The sequence below is a fragment of the Oncorhynchus tshawytscha genome, linkage group LG01 (assembly GCF_018296145.1).
Source record: "Oncorhynchus tshawytscha isolate Ot180627B linkage group LG01, Otsh_v2.0, whole genome shotgun sequence".
Taxonomy (NCBI): domain Eukaryota; kingdom Metazoa; phylum Chordata; class Actinopteri; order Salmoniformes; family Salmonidae; genus Oncorhynchus; species Oncorhynchus tshawytscha.
Window position 1 is genome coordinate 66,420,088 of NC_056429.1, and position 12,669 is coordinate 66,432,756.

The following is a 12,669-nucleotide window of genomic DNA, read 5'->3' on the forward strand; positions in this document are numbered from 1 at the left end:
TAACTCATTTTCTAAGAAGATCCATGATGAAATATTGAAATGTCATGTAGACCCAACTACAAAGGTACAGATAACTGCCAAAATAAAGGAGACACCAACATAAAGTATCTTAATAGGGCATTGTCACATCACGAGCAGCCAGAAAGTGTCTGGAACTCTATTGGAGACCACTCTTTCAAAGTCACAGCAATATCTTCTTCAAGCCATGGTAGCCAAAATAATGGGCAACTGGGCGTTTTTATACATAAAAGTAAGCATGATGGGATGTTCATTGCTTAATAAACTCAAGAACCACAACTGGGTGTAAGCACCTACTTTCAATATACTTTGTATTGCTCATTTACTCAAGTGTTTCCTTTATGTTGACAGCTACCGGTATTTCAGGGGATATTGCAGGCATTTTGCCAGTGTTGAGTCTAACTCAATGTCTTAAGTCTTAATCACTGTGCAATTTGCTGACAGTATGTCTGGAACGGAAGGTTGCTAATAATTCAAAGGTTTGTGTTCCCATTTATAGTAGCTGTATAATGACTTGTAACATGTTTTCAGTTGAGAGATATTCTAGATCTCTCACCACCACTAAAGGTAGGTCTCTACAAGGTGTCAAAAGGCATATTTTGTCTTGTTCATTCAACCTCTGAATGGCACACATACACAATCCATGTTTCAATTGTCTTAAGGATTAAAAATCCTTCTTTAACCTGTCTCCTCCCCTTCATCTACACTGATTGAAGTGGATTTACAGTTGACATCAATAAGGGATCATAGCTTTCACCTGGATTTTCAATGTTTTGCTCGCCTGAGGTAGAGTATCTCATGATAAGCTGAAAACCACACTATCTACCTAGAGAGTTTTCATCTGTATTTTTCGTAGATGTCTACATACCACCACAGACCGATGCCGGCACTAAGACCGCACTCAATGAGCTGTATTCTGCCATAAGCAAACAGGAAAACGCTTATCCAGAGGCAGCGCTCCTACTGGCCAGGGACTTTAATGCAGGGAAACTTAAATTAGTTTTACCAAATTTCTATCAGCGTGTTAAATGTTCAACCAGAGGGAAAAAAACTCTAGATCACCTTTACTCCACACACAGAGACGCGTACAAACCTCTCCCTCGCCCTCCATTTGGCAATTCTGACCATAAATATATCCTCCTGATTCCTGAATTACAAGCAACAATTAAAGCAGGAAGGACCAGTGACTCGGTCAATAAAAATGTGGTCAGACGAAGCAGAGGTTAAGCTACAGGACTGTTCAGCTAGCACAGACTGGAATATGTTCTGGGATTCTTCCGATGGCATTGAGGAGTACACCACACAGTCATTGGCTACTTCAATAAGTGCATTGATGATGTCGTCCCCACAGTGACCGTACAAGTAAGATATTGCAACACACCATCCCTGTATCAGCAGCACATCTTTTTCCCTACTCCCATCCTGCTTCTCCTGTCTGTGGAACAGCTTGTTGTGTTGTGGTCATAGACATATAATCCATCAAAGGGTTTTGGAACCTCTAAACCTGGCAATTTGACTCTTAAACTCATGGGTACACTAGCAATGGCTGCCAGTCTTGACTTGAATGGGAACTGCCATATATGGATTATATGCCTATGGTTGGTTACAGCTGTCATTTGCCTTTTCCAAATCTCAAAATTCAATCGTGCAAAAAATACAGTTTGGAAAGCAAATGCTGTCATTACTAAATGTGTCAGGTGATAGGTATTTTAACATTTAGTGCTGTCCCAATGGAGAAAAAAAATATTGGTTGACCAAGAGGCATCTGTTCTTTCAACCAATCAATTCGTCCCCCAAAAAATTATGTGTATTTTTCCATATATTCACAAATCCTTTGCATCAAAACAACAATATTCACTGAGCTTTTCTGATGCTATAAGCACACTGTTTGATTAAATAATTAAGACAAACAAATGACTAGAGGAAGTCCGACTTGATTTGATTATGCCAGGCCGGGCCGGGCTCAGACTTGCTCAGACTGTGTTAAAAAAAAACAGTGAGTGACTAGCATCCATTGTGTCTATCTCCTCCCTGGTGCAGCGACCACCACAGAACATCAAAATGTTTATCGTGCTATGTTGCTCAACATAATTACAGCCATTTCTAACTAAAAAGTTCTGTTTTCGAAATCCCTCATTTTTTTAGGAAAAATATTCCCTATTCCCTCAACCCTTGCTCTCTTTACGTGCCACATGTATGCATCACATGCACATGACCAATATGGCCTGACCTAAAGCATATCATATCCACATCAATAAATTGGTTATAACAAACTCTGAACACCATAACACATGACAGCAAAATGGATGCAGAGGAAGTGACAAATAAACTCGAAACAGGGGAATGTTTACTGGTTGCTCAGGAAGAAAAGGGAAAGTCAGATCTGTGGAAGACATTTGACCTATGGAAACTACTGGAGATCAAGAAGGAGGGTAAGGAGCAAGCGCTGCGTGCATAGTATGTGTGCCAAACAGATGCTGTATAGATTACAATATAATTTTTTTGACTGTTTGGAACTATGTAAAAGACACTAAATAAATTCTAAGCGTACCAGAGAGTCTGTTGTAGCATTTTTATTTTGTCAAGCCTTTATTATACAGCAAAGACTAAAAACAATCACTTTCATTCGTGAATGCAATTTCCACTTTATTATCCAAGGCTCACATTATTTTATTTTAAAACTAAAATGCTTGAATCACTCGCATGCTGTGTGATGACATTAACGAATGAATGACTGATATAGTAGCCTATATAAGTATTGAAATATAGGCCGAAGTAAGTTACGATATTAAGACTAAACAGGATGTCCTCTTAGGCCTACAGCTCAATGGTGGTTAAACAAGGCTGCTATACTAAGCCTACTAATGATAATGACATTACCTACAGTATGATAATAATAATAATAATAACAATAAGAAGGAGGTCAAGAAAATTGAGCATTATTATAAATATAATTTTGGGGAAAATTTGGAACAGTGTCAACAAGACTAAATAAATTATAAATAATATCAGAGAAGGTGTTCTTTATATATATATATATATATATATATATATATATATATTACCCCATTTTTCTAAAAGATTTTTGTGATATCCAATTGGTAGAGTACTATCCCATCGCTGCAACTCCCGTACGGACTCAGGAGATGCGAAGGTCGAGAGCTATGCGTCATCTGAAACATGACCCTGTCAAGCCGCACAGCTAGAGAAGCTGTTCTAATGATAAAAAGCCTTTATTACAGCAAATCAACGAATTTAAACAGCCAAATTTGTGAAATTGTTTATTTGACATATCGTTGCGTGTGGCTTGATGCTCATGGAATCAGCAGGCTATTAAACAAACACTCAAACGGGATCTGTCTTATATATATATATATATATATATTGATGATTTATATTGCCAGTCACATTTGTAACCCGATTCAGGAAACTGGGTGTATGTCGCAAGTCACGACTTCACAGGAGAGCCGTTTGAAAGTAAAACATGTTTTAAATGCCTTCTCAAACATGTGAACTTTCATGTGCCTTAATAACAAACTTGCATGCCATCTGTAAACATGAATACAATTGTTAAATTATGAGCATGGTTGGTTAAGCTACAAAAAAAGACAGCAACCTTCCCACTAGCCATGATTGGCTGAGGTAATGAGTGGGTTGGACATGCCGAGAGATGAGTTTTGATAGTCTGCCATATAGAGGGCTTCTGTCCATTTGAGCTCGTCAGTCTGTGTTGGTAATCCTGTCGAACATGGCTTTTTTAAATGTATTGTGTAATGGAGCTGCATAAGTGTTGCTCTCCACTTTCTGGAGGATCAAGTTTTGAAATCAGCTTGCAGGGGTTGCATGCATTTAAAGGGAAGGTATTGACTGCTGTTTAAATTGACGTGGCAAAGTACCCCGCACTGTGTACTCCCCGCTCTATTTCCTCTAGGGGGTGGATGCTAAGAGTGAAAATCTTACAGTTGATATATTAATCGAATGTCTTTTGAGAGAGTTGAGAGAGTACTCCTTTCTCAATTTCTTTACCCAACCAGTACACTCAATAAAATGGCAATGCTTCTTTAAACCTCTTTCGGTCCAATTGCCCCTTAGCCTCAAGACCTGCCTCTTTATTTTCTGCTACACTCTTTCAATGTGTTGTGTGTGATATCCTGTGTGAGGATCAACAAAGTTGTTTCTGTGGTTGACTGTCTGGTAATTGTAACCCAGTGTGATGGAAAATGTTATCTTGTGAAGAGAGCCTTGAAAATGTTCATCTTGTCTTAGTGTCATAATGTAATCCTTGGTTCCTTCCTGTGCTTGGTAAAGATACATGTATGAAGGGGTGGCATGACCCCCTCAGGACCATCTGGCAGAATGCCTGGAATATGTTCTATAAGTTAAGATATAGGAGATGGTGCCAGACACATGCCGGAACCAATCCTATGAACTATGCCTATGTAATGTGTCTGTAACCAGTATATAAGAGATCTAACGGGACTGCCCCGAGAGTGCTCCTCACTGACGTTCACTATGGTGCATCAAGTTTGTTGGAACTGTTAATAAACAATGATTAATTTAAGATCAACTTCAAGTGTCCCTGTGTAGATTTTCCACAACAATTTGGCTTCATGACCTAGATTAGTGATTCTGCCTTCATAGTTTTCCAGTGAGGGTCTGCGAGAAAAACCGTTGGCGCATTTTATGAAGCATGATGGAAATTCCCGTCTGACCAAAAGACGACGAAACCCGCCCAGACCAGATCCTTTCTGCGAGGTGCCCAGGAGGAAACACATCATCCATGAACAATTAAGGGACATGTCTTCTGAATTTCAGTAAGTCAATTTAAATGAATCTGTATAAAAACAAAATAAATGATAAAACCAATAAAATGAAGGTGAGTAATGCATAAAAGGTACCCATAGTCTTATCTCTATAAGGCTATTCACTAGTCTTATGAGAAGACTAGCATGAGGGCGTAACGGTACCATGGAAAGCCCCCACTGACAGCTGTCTGTAGGCATTTACAAGACAAGTGTCTACATGGTCTGCGGCCACTACTAATAGCAAGTGGTGTTATTATATATGTATGTGAAAGATACATATGGTGCATAGATGTGCATGGGTAATAAATCAAATCAAATCAAATCAAATCAACAAAAAAATTGTCACATACACATGGTTAGCAGATGTTAATGTGAGTGTAGCGAAATGCTTGTGCTTCTAGTTCCGACAATGCAGTAATAACCAACAAGTAATCTAACTAACAATTCCAAAACTACTGTCTTATACACACAAGTGTAAGGGGATAAAGAATATGTACATAAAGATATATGAATGAGTGATGGTACAGAGCGGCATAGGCAAGATACAGTAGATGGTATCGAGTACAGTATATACATATGAGATGAGTATGTAAACAAAGTGCCATAGTTAAAGTGGCTAGTGATACATGTATTACATAAAGATGCAGTAGAAGATATAGAGTACAGTATATACGTATACATATGAGATGAATAATGTAGGGTATGCCCGTCAGGAAGTCCAGTACCCAGTTGCACAGGGCGGGGTCGAGACCCAGGGTCTCGAGCTTGATGACGAGCTTGGAGGGTACTATGGTGTTAAATGCCGAGCTGTAGTCGATGAACAGCATTCTCACATAGGTATTCCTCTTGTCCAGATGGGTTAGGGCAGTGTGCAGTGTGGTTGAGATTGCATCGTCTATGGACCTATTTGGGCGGTAAGCAAATTGGAGTGGGTCTAGGGTGTCAGGTAGGGTGGAGGTGATATGGTCCTTGACTAGTCTCTCAAAGCACTTCATGATGACGGAAGTTAGTGCTACGGGGCGGTAGTCATTTAGCTCAGTTACCTTAGCTTTCTTGGGAACAGGAACAATGGTGGCCCTCTTGAAGCATGTGGGAACAGCAGACTGGGATAGGGATTGATTGAATATGTCCGTAAACACACCAGCCAGCTGGTCTGCGCATGCTCTGAGGGCGCGGCTGGGGATGCCGTCTGGGCCTGCAGCCTTGCGAGGGTTAACACGTTTAAATGTTTTACTCACCTCAGCTGCAGTGAAGGAGAGGTCGCATGTTTTGGTTGCAGGCTGTGTCTGTGGCACTGTATTGTCCTCAAAGCGGGCAAAAAAGTTATTTAGTCTGCCTGGGAGCAAGACATCCTGGTCCGTGACGGGGCTGGTTTTCTTTTTGTAATCCGTGATTGACTGTAGACCCTGCCACATACCTCTTGTGTCTCAGCCATTGAATTGAGATTCTACTTTGTCTCTATACTGACGCTTAGCTTGTTTGATTGCCTTGCGGAGGGAATAGCTACACTGTTTGTATTCGGTCATGTTACCGGTCCCCTTGCCCTGATTAAAAGCAGTGGTTCGCGCTTTCAGTTTCACGCGAATGCTGCCATCAATCCACGGTTTCTGGTTTGGGAATGTTTTAATCGTTGCTATGGGAATGACATTTCAACGCACGTTCTAATGAACTCGCACACCGAATCCGCGTATTCGTCAATGTTGTTGTCTGACGCAATACGAAACATATCCCAGTCCACATGATGGAAGCAGTCTTGGAGTGTGGAATCAGATTGGTCGGACCAGCGTTGAACAGACCTCAGCGTGGGAGCTTCTTGTTTTAGTTTCTGTCTGTAGGCAGGGATCAACAAAATGGAGTCGTGGTCAGCTTTTCCGAAAGGAGGGCAAGGCAGGGCCTTATATGCGTCGCGGAAGTTAGAATAGCAGTGATCCAAGGTTTTGCCAGCCCTGGTTGCGCAATCGATATGCTGATACAATTTAGGGAGTCTTGTTTTCAGATTAGCCTTGTTAAAATCCCCAGCTACAATGAATGCAGCCTCATGATGTATGGATTCCAGTTTGCAAAGAGTCAAATAAAGTTTGTTCAGAGCCATCGATGTGTCTGCTTGGGGGGGAATATATACGGCTGTGATTATAATCGAAGAGAATTCCCTTGGTAGATAATGCAGTCAACATTTGATTGTGAGGAATTCTAAATCAGGTGAACAGAAGGACTTGAGTTCCTGTATGCTTTTGTGACCACACCACGTCTCGTTAGCCATAAGGCATACGCCCCCGCCCCTCTTCTTACCAGAAAGATGTTTGTTTCTGTCGGCGCGATGCGTGGAGAAACCAGCTGGCTGCACCGACTCCGATAGTGTCTCTCCAGTGAGCCATGTTTCCGTGAAGCAAAGAACGTTACAGTCTCTGATGTCCCTCTGGAATGCTACCCTTGCTCGGATTTCATCAAGCTTGTTGTCAAGAGACTGGACATTGGCGAGAAGTATACTGGGGAGTGGTGCACAATGTGCCCGTCTCCGGAGTCTGACCAGAAGACCGCTACGTTTCCCTCTTTTACGAAGTTTTTTTTTTTGGGTCGCCGGCTGGGATCCATTCCGTTGTCCTGGGTGAAAGGCAGAACACAGGATCCGCTTCGCGAAAGTCATATTCTTGGTCGTACTGATGGTGAGTTGACGCTGCTCTTATATTCAGTAGTTCTTCTCGACTGTATGTAATAAAACCTAAGATGACCTGGGGTACTAATGTAAGAAATAACACGTTAAAAAAAAAAAAAAAAAAAAATGCATAGTTTCCTAGGAACGCGAAGCGAGGCGGCCATCTCTGTCGGCGCCGGAAGAGTATGGCTGTGTAATAAGGGAGATTACAGAGATTACAGAGTGTGTTTGGGAATAGCATTAAGTGAATGTGGATGTGAAAGTTGCGTGAGTGTGGAAAGGACGTGTTAATCTCATTTGAAATTTGGATAACAATTAGATTTAAATTTGGATAATAAGATGATTGAAATGGAGCTATTAATTACAGAGTGAATGAGAGCTATCAGGGGACTAGCTCACGTGTGAAAGGGGTGAATTAATACCCCAACCAGTTCTGTGTGAGCTGAGAACTGAGATTTTTCAATCTATAATGTTATCTAAGGTTATCGAGAGATTCCGTCCACCGTAGTCTGGGACTACAAGCACGAGTGTTATTGAGCACGGGGTGTTTTATATGTATAGAAAGTAGCAGCAAGAGAACTGTTTAAGATACATATGGTGCATAGGATGTAACAAAATAATTATTGAAGATGCACATGGGGGGGTGTGGATGTAAATACCTAGGTCCACCACCCACAGTCGGGTCTAAAGGTAGAGGATAACATGTCTCAGGATCTCAATCAAGGATAACATGTCAAAGAGGATAAAATGGCTCATTAGTAATAAGGATAACATGTTTCAGAAGGTAACATGACTCATTAGAGATAACAAGGATAACATGACTCATTAGAGATAACAAGGATAACATGACTCATCAGTGGAGTTTGACAGTATAACGTTATGTATGTGGAGATATAAAAGAAGAAAGTACTATTCCTGAATATGCTGTTACTAGAGAACACTAGTGTAAAGGAAGTGTAATGGGTTACTAGAGATAAAGTAACATGTGAAGAGCACAATGGGTTACTAGAGATTTGAAAAAGTAACAATATAAATGGTGTAAAAAGTACAAAGATAAATTAATAGTATAATGGATTACTAGATTTGATAAAGTAACAATGTATGAATGCATAATGGATTACGAGAGTTTAACTTGCTTGGTAGAGACTTAGTGAGGACAGAGCACGCCATCTAGACAGCGCCAGCCCAGGTATTGTGAAAGTTGATCCCAGAAACAGACTCTAGTCTCAAGAGCTACCTTAACCTCTCTTCAATATGTGGGACGGTAGCGTCCCACCTCGCCAACAGCCAGTGAAAGTGCAGGGCGCCAAATTCAAAACAACAAAAATCTTATAATTAAAATTCCTCAAGCATACAAGTATTTTACACCATTTTAAAGATACAATTCTCGTTTATCCAGCCACTGTGTCTGATTTCAAAAAGGCTTTACAGCGAAAGCACCACAAGCAATTATGTTAGGTCACCACCAAGTCACAGAAAAACACAGCCATTTTTCCAGCCAAAGAGAGGAGCACAAATAGAGATAAAACAAATAGAGATAAAATGAATCACTAATCTTTGATGATCTTCATCAGATAACACTCATAGGACTTCTTGTTACACAATACATATATGTTTTGTTCGCTAAAGTGCATACTTATATAAAAAACGCATTTTACATTGGCACGTTACGTTCAGTAGTTCTAAAACATGTGGTGATTGTGCAGAGAGCCACATCAATTTACAGAAATACTCATCATAAATGTTGATGAAAATACAAGTGTTATACATGGAATTAGAGATATACTTCTCCTTAAGAGATAGAGATATACTTCTCCTGCAACCGCTGTGTCAGATTTTTTTTTTAACGTTATGGAAAAAGCAAACCATGCAATAATCTGAGTACAGCGTTCAGACAACAAAGCAGTCAAAAATATATCCGCCATATTGTGTAGTCAACATTAGTCAGAAATAGCATTGTAAATATTCACGTACCTTTGATGACCTTCATCAGACTGCACTCCCAGGAATCCCAGTTCCACAATAAGTGTTTGATTTGTTTGATAAAGTTCATCATTTATGTCCAAATAGCTTCTTTTGTTAGGGCGTTTGGTAAACAAATCCAAACGCGCGTTCAGGTCCAGCCGAACATCGGACAAAAAGTTCAACAAGTTATATTACAGGTCGTAGAAACTTGTCAAACTAAGTATAGAATCAATCTTTAGGATGTTTTTATCATAAATGTTCAATAATGTTCCAACCTGAGAATTCCATTGTCTGTAGAAAGGCAATGGAACGAGAGTTAACTCTCTCGTGACCGCGCCTCACGAACATGTGGCACTCTGCCAGACACCTGACTCAATCAGCTCTCATTCTCTCTCCCTTCATAGTAGAAGCCTGAAACAAAGTTATAAAGACTGTTGACATCTAGTGGAAGCCTTAGGAAGTGCAATTTGACCCCATTTACACTGTATATTGGAATGGCAAAGAGTTGAAAAACTACAAACCTCAGAATTCCCACTTCCTGGTTGGATTTTTCTCAGGTTTTCGCCTGCCATATGAGTTCTGTTATACTCACAGACATCATTCAAACAGTTTTAGAAACTTCAGAGTGTTTTATATCCAATACTACTACTAATATGCATATATTAACATCTGGGACAGAGTAGCAGGCAGTTTACTCTGGGCACCTTATTCATCCAAGCTACTCAATACTGCCCCCCTGTCACCAAGAAGTTAAAAAAGGAAGCTCCCTCCAAAGTTTCTCTTCCCTTCTGAATTGGCCGATGTATTTTATAAATTCAGCGCATCACATGTTAATCTTAAAATAATAGACATTTAATAAGTGTGAAGCAGAAAGGGAATATCCAACAGAACTGTGAATATATAGAGTAACATTGGGTATACTAAAATCAAAACAATGCCTTCCAATATGGAGAAAGGTATCATGTTTGTTTTGTTTTTGAACCTTGCAATAGGGGGGAAAGCAGAACATTGTTTGAGAGTGAACAGAGTGTATTAACAGAAGAGATTGAGAAGGTCTTCCTATTGGGAAGAAGGGAGTCCTAGTTGACGGAAACAGATAGGGAGACTAGTAAAAGTAACAAAGTGAATGATAATATTAGTGGCTTTCAGATAGCACTCTAATAATGCAAAGTCTTAGTAATTTGAAGAATAAATATTTCAATATAAGGTCACATGACGAACAGAGGGATTGAGCATTGGGACTGATATTAAATTAGAGGCCGCCATCTGGTGTTTGGGTTAGAGATACGTTTCCTGCGGAACAATAGATAGCAGCCAGTACTAACTGAACTCAAACAGGCTGTAGGGGACACTGTGGAAAAATTTGGGGCAGAGGTATGAATAATTGAAGAGACATTTTTGACAATTTCCAACTATTATTACTCAATTCTATAGTTTGGGTAGCACAAATGATTTAAGTAAGAAGGTAATGTCATCGAAATCAATAATCTGTTTCCATTGCATGGAACTGTGTACAGAATTGAAGCAGATTCAAGTATACAGTTGAAGTCGGAAGTTTACATGCACCTTAGCCAAATACATTCAAACTCAGTTTTTCACAATTCCTGACATTTAATCCTAGTAAAACTTATTTGTCTAAGGTCAGTTAGGATCACCACTTTATTTTAAGAATGTGAAATGCCAAATAATAGTAGAGACAATTATTTATTTCAGCTTTTATTTCTTTCATCACATTCCCAGTGGGTCAGAAGTTTACATACACTCAATTAGTATTGGGTAGCATTGCCTTTAAATTGTTTAACTTGGGTCAAATGTTTCGGTTAGACTTCCACAAGCTTCCCACAATAAGTTGGGTTACACCAGCTCTGCCATTCCTCCTGACAGAGCTGGTGTAACTGAGTCAGGTTTGCAGGCCTCTTTGCTCGCATACGCTTTTTCAGTTCTGCCCACACATTTTCTATGGGATTGAGGTCAGGGCTTTGTGATGGCCACTCCAATACCTTGACTTTGTTGTCCTTAAGCCATTTTGCCACAACTTTGGAAGTTTGCTTGGGGTCATTGTCCATTTGGAAGACCCATTTGCGACCAAGCTTTAACTTCCTGACTGATGTCTTGAGATGTTGCTTCAATATATCCACATAATTTGCCTGCCTCATCTATTTTGTGAAGTGCACCAGTCCCTCCAGCAGCAACGTACCCCCACAAAATGATGCTGCCACCCCCGTGCTTCACGGTTGGGATGGTGTTTTTCAGCTTGCAAGCCTCCCCCATTTTCCTCCAAACATAACGATGGTCATTATGGCCAAACAGTTTTTATTTTTTCATCAGACCAGGGGACATTTCTCCAAAAAGTACAATCTTTGTCCCTATGTACAGTTGCAAACCGTAGACTGGCATTTTTATGGCGGTTTTGAAGCAGTGGCTTCTTCCTCGCTGAGAGGCCTTTCAGGTTATGTCTTCAGGCTTCATCAACGGTTCAGAAATCCATATTCCTCCCTAAAATCTCACTAGAATGAACAGGTTGATGGTTTCAGCCATGGTATTCTCATCTTCCTTATGTTGCATCAGGTGACTATTTTTCAGGAACACTCAGGTATTTCAATTTATTAGTTTGTTCTTGTAGGACCAGAAGACCTATTTTGTTTACAAACTTACGAAGAAGATTGAAAGCTGTATTTATTTTTGATGTATACAGTAACTAAGATACTGTTTTAAAGGGCATACAGGTCTGCTCTGACTTTACATGGTTATTGCTCTATTTAGTTATTAATACTTATTTCCAAAAAAGGTCTTAGGAACGTTTATATGTAAAACATTTTTTATTCTATTATTTTATGATCAGTTTTCATATGCATTTAAAATAGTAGGTACCCTTCTATTTAAATTATTATTTGTTATTTTATTTCTCAGAATAGTTCCTGATTACACCAAAGAGGGTTTTTAGTCTCTCTTACTACAATAACCCTTGGTTTGGTCTTGAACATAATTTTCAGTTGAGGTGAATTTCAAAGCTGGATAACATCTAGCTCAAAGGTTATGGAATAAGCTATTTTCACTTTAAATTGACTTAAATGGTGCAGATCTCGGTTCCTTATCGTTTACATTCACTGCTCCTACGTCTTTGACTAGTCCTACTACAGTTTATACTTTTAAATAATCTTTTTTTTGTTTTGTCTTTGTCTATAGTTTCTATTAATGCTAAGGGGTTACGAAGCAATGTGAAGCACA